Genomic DNA, 10,463 nt, shown 5'->3' on the forward strand with positions numbered 1-10,463 from the left:
GGAGAGATGCCGCTGGGGAGACTCGCCGCATTTTTGCCATCTTTAAAACTACTCAGAAAATTTTTTGCGGTAAGATGCCGCTTGAGAGACTTGCCGCACTTTTGCCATCTTTAAAAATACTCAGAAGATTTGTTGGGGGAGAGATGCTGCTGGGGAGACTTGCCGCATTTTTGCCATCCTTAAAACTACTCAGAAAATTTGTTGGGGGAGAGATGCTGCTGGGGAGACTTGCCACAATTTTGCCATCTTTAAAACTACCACAAAATTTGTTAGGGGAGAGATGCCGCTGCTGAGAGTTGCTGCATTTTTACCATCTTTAAAACTACTTAGAAAATTTATTGGGGAGAGATGCCGCTGGGGAGACTCGCCGCATTTTTGCCATCTTTAAAACTACTTAAAAAATTTATTGGGCAGAGATGCCGCTTGGGAGACTTGCCGCATTTTTGCCACCTTTAAAACTACCAAAAAATTTGTTAAGGGAGAGATGCCGCTGGAGAGAATTGCCGAATTTTTGCCATCTTTAAAACTATTTAGAAAATTTTTTGGGGGAGAGATGCCGCTTGAGAGATTTGCCGCACTTTTGCCATTTTCAGAAGTTCTTAAAAAATATTCATAGGGGAGAGATGCCGCTGGCGAGACTTACCACAGTTTTTCCATCTATAAAACTACTTAGAAAATTTGTTCGGGGAGAGATGCCGCTGGGGAGACTTGCTGTAGTTATTTCACCTTTGGAAGTACTGAACATGTTTTTTCGGGAGAGAGATGTCGCTGGGGAGGCTTGCCGCAGTTACGTCATCTTTGGAAGTGCTTAAAAATATTTCTTGGGGGAGAGATGCCGCTGGGGAGACTTGCCGCTGATGAGAGATGCCGCGAATATGATAATTATCCCTGGGAGACTTTCCCTACTTTTGCCAGTTTGATTTGGATTGGAAAATTTTTCCCGAATGGGAGATGCCGCTGGGGAGTCTTGCCGCGGGCGAGAGATGCCGCAGATGTGACAATCAGTCGTGAGAGACTTGCCACACTTTAGCCACTTCGATGTGGATTTGAACATTCTGCCACGGGTGTGAGATGCCATTGGGGAGACTTTTCGCTGGTTGGAGATGCCACAGATGTTACAATTACTTCCGAGAGGCTTGCCGCAGTTTTAATATTTTAATATGAACCCGAAAATATTTTCCGGGGTAGAGATGCCACCGGGAAGACCCTTAGTCCAGGGAGACTTGCCTCAGTTTAGCCATTTTTAATTGGACATTAAACATTTTTTGGAAGGGAGATATGCCACTGGGAGAATTTTTACTGGTGAGAGATGCCGCAAAAATGTAAATTTCACAGTGAGAAATGCCACGCGGGAGAGAAGCCGCTGGGTAGAGATGCCGTAGATGTGACATGCCGCAGATGTGTCATGTCACATATGTGACATGTCTCAGGTGTGACATGCTGCATGTGAGACTCGCCGCAGAGACTTGCCGCATGTGACATGGTATGGACCCCAATTCTGATCGTATTACATAATACTTTTTAAAAAATCTTTCATTATCTATCTGTTAATGGGTAAATATCAGTTAACTAAGTTTATTAAAAGTGATAAAAAAAAATAGGCATAAATAAAGCATGGTCCGAAAAAGTATATTTTAAAAATATCTGCCCTATACAAATTATTCTTTTTGGTCCTTGTAAACGTATAACTGTATAGGAACGGTATAATTTTTGTATATAAAATCAAATAGTGTTTCTTAATTTATGAAAGTAACTTTATGGAAGGTCAAGAAATTTCCTAAAGGTACAAGCTTTTATTTGTTATAAATAGTTTTTTAATATTTTAAAAGTTGCTTAAAATTCGGAGCATATTTGTTCATATTTTCAGTCAAATATATTCAGGAAGAAATTCTGTTCGAACCTCCTGACAAATGTGCAATTATATCAGACAAAAATGTTGAACATTTCACTTCAAAATTAAGATGAAAAAAATATTAATTAATTATTCATTATTTAAGGTAATTAAAATAAAATAATAAATATGGCAATGTGAACCTGCTAAATTCTGAGTTTTCAACCCAATTTTAAATTTCAAATTTCTTAATTACTCTCAGAGCAGACGCAGAACGTAATTAAATTTTTTGTTAGGTACCACGACTTTTCTAATCTCTAAGTTTTGAAGGAAATAATCGAAAAAGGCGAGAAATGAGTATGATTGTGAATTTACTTACTCACGAGGAATTTCACAAGTTTTTAGAAGAACCATCTATCAAATCACTTGGAATATCACAAATATCATATCGCATAATAGAATTCAATTAAAAATAAATTCGATTTCAACTTTTTTTTAATGTTAAGTTTAGTTGTTAACTGTTTTAATTGCTACATCATTTAATTTACAACGCCTAATTCAAAAATCTTTTAGTTTACGATTTTTCGATTTTTGTCGTAATTTCTAAACGTATATTTTTAATTGAAAGAATTTAATAATAAAACTATATCAATTAATTAATGGTTTTTAAAACTAAACTGTATTTCGAGTTTAAAAAATTGAAAACTATATTATTTTATAATATGATGCTAAATCGTTTTAAATTTAAACAATGTACAGATTTTTACGTTGAAAATTTTACTTTTTCAATACTTAATCCTTAATAATTAAGCAAATCGAAATGTCTGATTCAAACTTTATAAACTAATTTTAATGTGAAAATAACTTAAAATTAATACCATAATTAATTAAATGATTTTATTTTATTTAAAATCCTATCCAAATATTGTTTCAGTCGAAAATATTACATTTTTAACCCATTCAGATCGAAAATGGTCAATTAATAAAATGTCTGAATGAGCAATTACACATCAAATATTCAAAAGTAAACAATTTGAAACTGAATCGTTTGAAATAGAAAGCGTTGAATGGTAAAAATTTCAGAGTGCAACATTTGAGTTTTTAACGTTACAATTGTTATTGTAACGTTGAGTAACAATTGAAAATTATTAATTTGAAACGACCAAAATTTAAAAAATATAATTAATTTGGTATTTAATTTATTTCCAATTGCAAGAGGAACTTTTTTAGGTTTACATTTTTAATGTGTAGAAAAATGTGAAGTATTGTATTTTTAACATTTTTATCAACCTTGAAATTATATAATTCTAATTTTGGTTAAGGGCATGTGATACATAAAAAATTGTCGATTTTACCAGTTTTAGATTCCCCCGGCTTTTTTCTAGAATAATAAATATATTTTTTTTTAATTTGGGAAATGATAGCAAACATGCTAACAGACGTCCCCACACACTTTTTTTGTGGTTTAATTAAAAAAAGTTTTAATTTAGCAAAATGTGATTAATTTGCATAGTGCTTAGGAAATAGTATCGATTTTTTCAGTGTCAGATTCCCCGACTTTTTTCCTAGGATAAAAAATATTTTCCTTCAAAATCTGGCATATGATAGTGAACATGCGAACGGACGTCTCCGCACACTTTTTTGTGTTTTTTTATCAACAAATTTTTTATATTGCTAACAACGTGCGTGTATATTTTGAGGTTATGTGTGTTTTAATTCACCCGAGCGTTACTTCCAAACTACACAATGTTTTTAGACGAAAACTTTGTATTTACAAATAAACATGGCAACTAATCTCCCGCAACTGACCTTGTTTGCAGGCAATCAAAAAAGTTTATTTCATAAATAATTTCCAGATTATCGGAAAGGCAGAGAAGAAAAACGACGTAACCTGAAAATAATGCATATGCATAAAAATGTTAATAACACAATATTTTTTGTTTGTTATTATCCCTCAAAAAAGAGTCCGGGGACTCCTTTATGATATTTTATAGCATCACGGAATTCAGTTTTTAAAAATTTTCATTTTTATGGAAAAAAGCCGGGGCAACTTCAAGTATGACATGCCTTTAAATTAGCAGTAAATTTTATATTTGTAAAGTTTTTATTAAGTTGAAAGAGATATATATTTTTTTTAATTCCAAGAGGTCAATTTTTTATTTTCAACATTATTATTGTGTTTCAGAAACGAATTTTTTATTTTCGTTTTTTTTTGTCTGAATTAGAAGAGGATACTAAAAAAATATAGAAAATTCTCATTTGTGATAAATGGGCAGTACATTATATATTTGTAAAGTTTTTATTGAGTTGGAAGAGATACTGTTTTTTTGTTGGAAGAGGCAATTTTTTCCAATATTTTTATTGTGTTTGAAGAAAGAATTTTTTATTTTCATTTTTTTCTAAATTAGAAAAGGATAATTCAAAATTATTTGTTTTTATTGAGACGGAGGAGAGGAAGTGTTGATTTTCAATTTTTTCTTAACTTAAAATAGTTCTTTTTTTGTTGCTACGGTTGTTATAGAACTGGAAGGAAGGGAATTTGGTTTCTAAAGTTTTTCGAAATAGGAAGAGGCACTCATTTTTTAATATAGTTCGATGATACCTTTGCTGTTTTTTAAAGAAATCGTCTTTTAATTGGCCCAACTATTATAAAAGTGAAAAACGATTTTTTAATTGACAAATAGGGTCGATCGTATTTATTTGTTTTGTGTTCTGAAATTAATTTAATAGATATTAATTTATTTTTGATAAAAATTCAAATGAGATTTTGGATATTTTATACCGGGCTTTGACCTAAATTCATTGCAATCTATATCTTCCAAAGAAACTTTTTTTTATTACGTATTTATCGAGTTGGAAGAGGGACATGTTTCATTCCTTCACATTTTTATTAATGCGAGTTGAAATTGATGATTAGTTTTAATTTAGAGAATTTAAAACGATAGCGCGAATTTATATTTTTTAACCAGAGATCTTTAAATAATTCGATTTATCAAGGTGTGAAAGTTTAAGTTTTGCAGTTTAATTACACTTGATTAAAATTTTTCAATTGCAAAGTGCTAAAAGCTTCTATTTTATATGGTTAAATTATTGAAAGTTTAAATAAAAAATTTTCAAATTAAAATTGGTTTAAACTTTAATTTAAATTTCACTAGTTACGAAGATGTTTGTACTACAAACAGACGCGTCATTGAAGAGATTTGGCGGGGAATCCCAAGTCATAAGCCCAGTACAGTCGGCCAGTGTGATCGTCGCGAGCTCGGCTATAGACGGAATAGCTCGGAAGCCTTCGGGCGTTTTTAGTATAGTCTTTTAGGGAAAATCCCGGTTGGAGATATTACTAGCGGCACTCATTTTATTACACATTCTTATTTAAGAATACTAAAATTTGGTACATTTCTTACAACTTATGTTACGTAAAATTCTTACTTTTGACGATATTTTTTACAAAACTTGTTATTGACCATTATCAGTTTTTCACACTCACCATTTTCAGACAGTAAATAAGACTTTCTCTAAACGTGAATACTAATTTTTTCTTAAGTTCATAATGATACATCAAGAGATACCATCATCTCTTATTATAGTAGGAATCTTTATAGCACTACCCCTTTTATCCCTAAATTCTTACATTTTATTTTAATTATACATATAGGATGAATCAAATATTGATATAGAAAGTCTCTCCGTGTATATAATGTTTCCGCCTTGGATCATAGAGGTGAACGTTAGGGGGTGTCACAAATTATTTAAAATAGCATCATGTATGTAAATTTATACAGTTGATATCCGTTTTAAATAAAAACGATCAAACAAAAACAAGTCACGATCAAAATAATTCCTCTCAAAATTGCGGAATATGTAAAACATTGACTAAAGAATTTATGTAAAAATTCCCTTCTCATTTATTACTGATAAAACTATTGAATTCCGCTTTTCGATCACCTCAATTTTGCCACTGTCTTCGCAACTCTTTGCAGTAGCAGCACTATCGAAAAAATAGATTATAACGCTTTTGTGGCAAGGAAAAAAAACCTGAGGGAGAATAGCATCACTCAGTCATCCTTGTTTATTTATCATCACGTCGGACTTTCTGCAAGAAAGGTAGAATAAGTTTTTTTCAATGTCCTAATAAATTTACCTCAAATCTACCTTTACTAATATATTTTTTCCTATAACACAATTAAAGGAGATAACTCTCTCTTTCTTTCTCTCTCTTTCTCTCTCTCGGTCTATTGGCAAGAATTAATTTAATAAAATGTATATTGTATTTTTTTTACAGAGGGACAATATATAAATATAAATATTTAAATATAACAAGAATTCCTACTGTTCACGAAGAAGTGCCTGACTATCTAAGAAATGACTGAATTTCTCCTCTGGAATTTAAAGAAAAAGAATGGATGAAAAATGATTTTTTAAGATAATAAGATGAAGGTAGCAATTCCCATGCTGCTATTTTGCTTTCTCTCTTTTCGCCTCTTTCTCTCTGAGACTCCTGCCGCCTCATTCCTGCCAAGCTTGTACCCCCTACCAACGTGCGACCCCACTCGATTCACCCCTCAAAAAATCATTACGCCCTTCCGCGGGCTGCGCATGAACGCGGTTTTAATTCGCTCTACTAGAAAAATAAAATATAAACGAGCAAGCGGAGCTGAAGGGATGTTGCCGCGTCTAGCTGCCAGGATGAGAACCCAGAACGAGAGGAGAGGAGAAATCTCGGTCCTTTTTCTTTTCTCTCTACAGCAGTATCCTACCCTACTGCTCTAGGGGTTCCATTGTAATATTTATTGATTGGATTGTTAGGGGCTGAGGGTAAAGTCCGAAGCACCTACTAGATATGGGTATTCTCTTTTTTAAATCATATGAATCCATTTCTATGAAAACTCCAATTATTCTTTTTCAACTGTTCAATTTTTCAAAAATACTGACCATATCACCGAAAAAACTTGAGTGAAGCTAAAATCACAAAAAGGAACCAAAATCAGATTCTTTTTTAATGAAAGTAAACTCTTATGCAAGTTTGCTGACTTATAACTTTCTCATTAATAAAATTTGACACTGACCTTGCCATTTCTAAGAAAAACATTACGTCTGATTAATTGCACATTTGAGCAATGCTCGCAAATATTTAATTCTTTTAACTTTTATCTTGCATTCAAAAGATTACATTCATAAAAATGTTCTTGCTCTAAGACAACGATTTAAATATGGACCATTGTTTGATATACGTAAAAGTAAAGAGAACGCTAGTCTTCTTAAGATTTGACGATTCCTTTGACATTATGTTTAGACGTTCGTTATCTGATACGATGGTAATTTAAAAATATGTTTATGAGGGATGATGGATTTTTCAGTCAGAATAAAGAAAGAAGCAACTCTAAGAGAATCGACAATCATTATAATTGAAAATGAATTTAATTTTTGTTGAATATAAAATTTTAAGCCCAGACAATTTTTGTGTAGAATGGGTGGTCATACTTTTTACTGAGGCATGAGTCACTTTACAAGAAGATATTGCATGCGTGAAAGTATATTGTGCGTAAATGTTCAGGAGTCCACTGCATTATTTGACCTTCTACATGTATCATAATTCAGATGCAATAAAATAGATACTGTTCATATGTGGAAATAAAACTGATGTGATGATAATTTATTTTCAGCGAAAAAATCTCTTGTGAATAAAATTAGAGATGGGCAACGACTGAATCGATGCAATTGCTTTTTCTATATTTTCTTTTACTAATTTCTCTATTATTTTTAACCGCCTCCGGCTGAACAAAAAGACTTTCTCCTGCTAGTTTTAGGGTTCTCATTAGATACAGAGAATTACTCAAATTTGTAATACTGTGGATAATACTTGTTCTGTGATAAATTAAAGGCTTTCTAAAACTTCAAATGCACTTTTTTAGTCGTAAACGATCTTTAGTGAACGATGCACAATTAGGATGTTTTCTATGCCTCGTGACGTCCGGTGAGTCAGGCGCCCTTGAACGAGTATAAAGCAGTATATACTGCGCATACAATTCGCACACACCACTCTACTATGCATGAAGAAAGGAACCTAATATGTAGAAGTAGTTAAGGAAAAGAAGAAAACAGCTTTGCAATTCCAGCTTCGTTATTAAATGTTCCAGCATTTACAAATTATGAATTTACATTTACTTTACTAATTTTAGTCATTGTGAAATGAAGGCACCTTAAACCTCTTAAAAGTATTAATTGTTCTCGATTTCCGCTCGTATTAGTATTTCTTCCAAACAATTTTACAGCCAATTTTTATCAACAAGATATAAGTATCAGGAAGAATTTAAATAGATTCGAAATTCTCAGTTTTTTAAGAGCATCATGATCTAGAACGAACCTACCCTATCTCATTTATTTTTAATTGAAATTGTTAAATTTGTATGGCTTCAAACATAAACTTATTGAATCATTTTAATTTTCATTTGTAGATCATGCATCTCAAGGCTTATAAATGTATTCCATTTTTATGAACATGTTTAAATTGAATATTTTTTCATAGGTTTTCCCTAAACACTGAGATATTGACTGATAATGATTTCGTTGCATCAACGTAGTGTCTGAGAGCTAGGGCTATTATTACGGAACTTTTCGCAATTCTAGCTGTGCAAGTATTACTTATTATTGTAAATAAAATAGATTTAAAAAATCTGAAAGTTTTCAAATAAAGAATGTATTTTTTTGATTGTTAAAATTGTGTTGACTTCGTGGAATTGAAAAAATGTCAGGGGGTTTAAAAGTAGGATTTGAGTTGCAAAAGGAGTCTGAGTGATGGAAAATGTGTCCGGTTTTCTTTTATTTTCTTTTATTTTACTTTTGAAAGATTTCGAATCTCCATTTCACACGAAATTTGTAATGTGCTTACAAATTCCTAGGATCTACATAAGGGCTGGAATTTCCAGAATTTTTAAATTTCTTGTCGCACATAATGAACGTACTGAATTTGCAATAATTTATTAAAATGATTATATAATGCATATTTGTCCGATTCTGTTTTATCGTGAAATGTATATTTGGTTCACTCAAGTTGTCTTCTGGGTTCGAATTTTGATCTTGTTAAGAGTTGACCACAGCGGGGAGGAATAAAGTGGGGGTTGATTAAAGCGGTGGTTGGAAAAGGGTCGATGGCTGGTAGAAAATCTTATTTGTGAAAGAAATGGGCATTTTCCGACTCCATGAAAAGTGGCGAAAAGCAAGTTCAAAAAAAGATTTGTCTCACGTTTTGGCGGGCATTTTCCGCAGAGTTCAAGGCTAACTGGCGTAAAATACTGGGCTCCCAACCTCCTGATCGAACATCCCCCCATACTTTGCTTTCAACACGCTAAACCCCTACTACCCCAACCACCCTTTAGATTACGCACCACAGCTACCTACTCCTTCATTTTTGTCATCTCTCTCTCTCTCTCTCTCTTCTTTCTCCTTCTTTTTCATTCTACCCCCCGTTAGAATCATTTTTCTGTCCTTTTCTGTTTCACCGCAGCGCCCGGAACTTCTATCTTTGTCACTTCCACCCGGTTCCAGATCACAAAACCACCCCTATTTCCAACGTTATCCCACGGCACGCACGTGTTTATCATTTTCGCGTTTGCATTAAAGTAGGAGAGAGGAAGACAGAGAGAACTAAAGAGAAGGAGGTTTCGCAGTAATCAATAAAAATATTACACTGGAACTCAGAAGAAAAAGAAATGAACCACATGTTGGGTTAAATAATCACTTAAAGTGTATTACAAATTTCCTTTTTTCGGAGACTGTAATTAAAACAAAGTAAATATATCAGAAATTAAATTAACTGCTTATGCTTTCATGGTTTCGTAACATTTTGAATGCATCACAGAAGCTTTCCACTTATAAGAAAACATGCATGCCATCATTATAAACGAAAATGTTTGACTCATCATGTAATAATTAGTTTATAGTTTCGTCAATTCTAATTAATAATTTTAATAGAGAGAAATAATATTTCAGATTTAAAAATATATATAAAAAAAAATATTCAGATTTAATTATCTTTTCATTTCGGCGATATATGGAAATGTGCAGATACGGGTGGAAATTATTTTTAATGAAATTATTTGGTAAGAAATATTGAGTTTTGCATAACATTATCAAGGCCTAAATTGAAACCTCGAAAACACAATGCCTTAAAGAACGTTGTTTTAAAATTGAATCTGGCACCATTCTTATTTTACAAAAATATTTTGTTTGTATTCAACAACAGACTCATAATATCAATCGGGGATGACCCATTTGAATCAAGATGTGTAAATTGTTTTACTTTTTCAGTAAGCAACTAAGTTATATTTTCAATAATAATTAAGTGTATAATTTTCTTCCGCAACTTTAGAATGTGTTCAGAAATTGACAACAGCCAATTTCTCCGAATTTTTAGCATGTATATCATGTTCTCGGCAGAAAGCCACATCCGCTCACGAAGTTCAGGGCTTGGCCCATGAATTGGTCCCAATCGCCAGAAATTAATGCGATAAAAGATAGTATCCTCGTCTTTCTATTCGTGCCCAACCAGCATGCGTGTCCTAACCGCACTCCGTGCACGTACTTTCGGCGTGGTCGAGAAGGAGGATTGGTGGTGAGGGAGGAAGTGATGAAG

Source organism: Belonocnema kinseyi, chromosome 6, assembly GCF_010883055.1.
Source record: "Belonocnema kinseyi isolate 2016_QV_RU_SX_M_011 chromosome 6, B_treatae_v1, whole genome shotgun sequence".
Taxonomy (NCBI): domain Eukaryota; kingdom Metazoa; phylum Arthropoda; class Insecta; order Hymenoptera; family Cynipidae; genus Belonocnema; species Belonocnema kinseyi.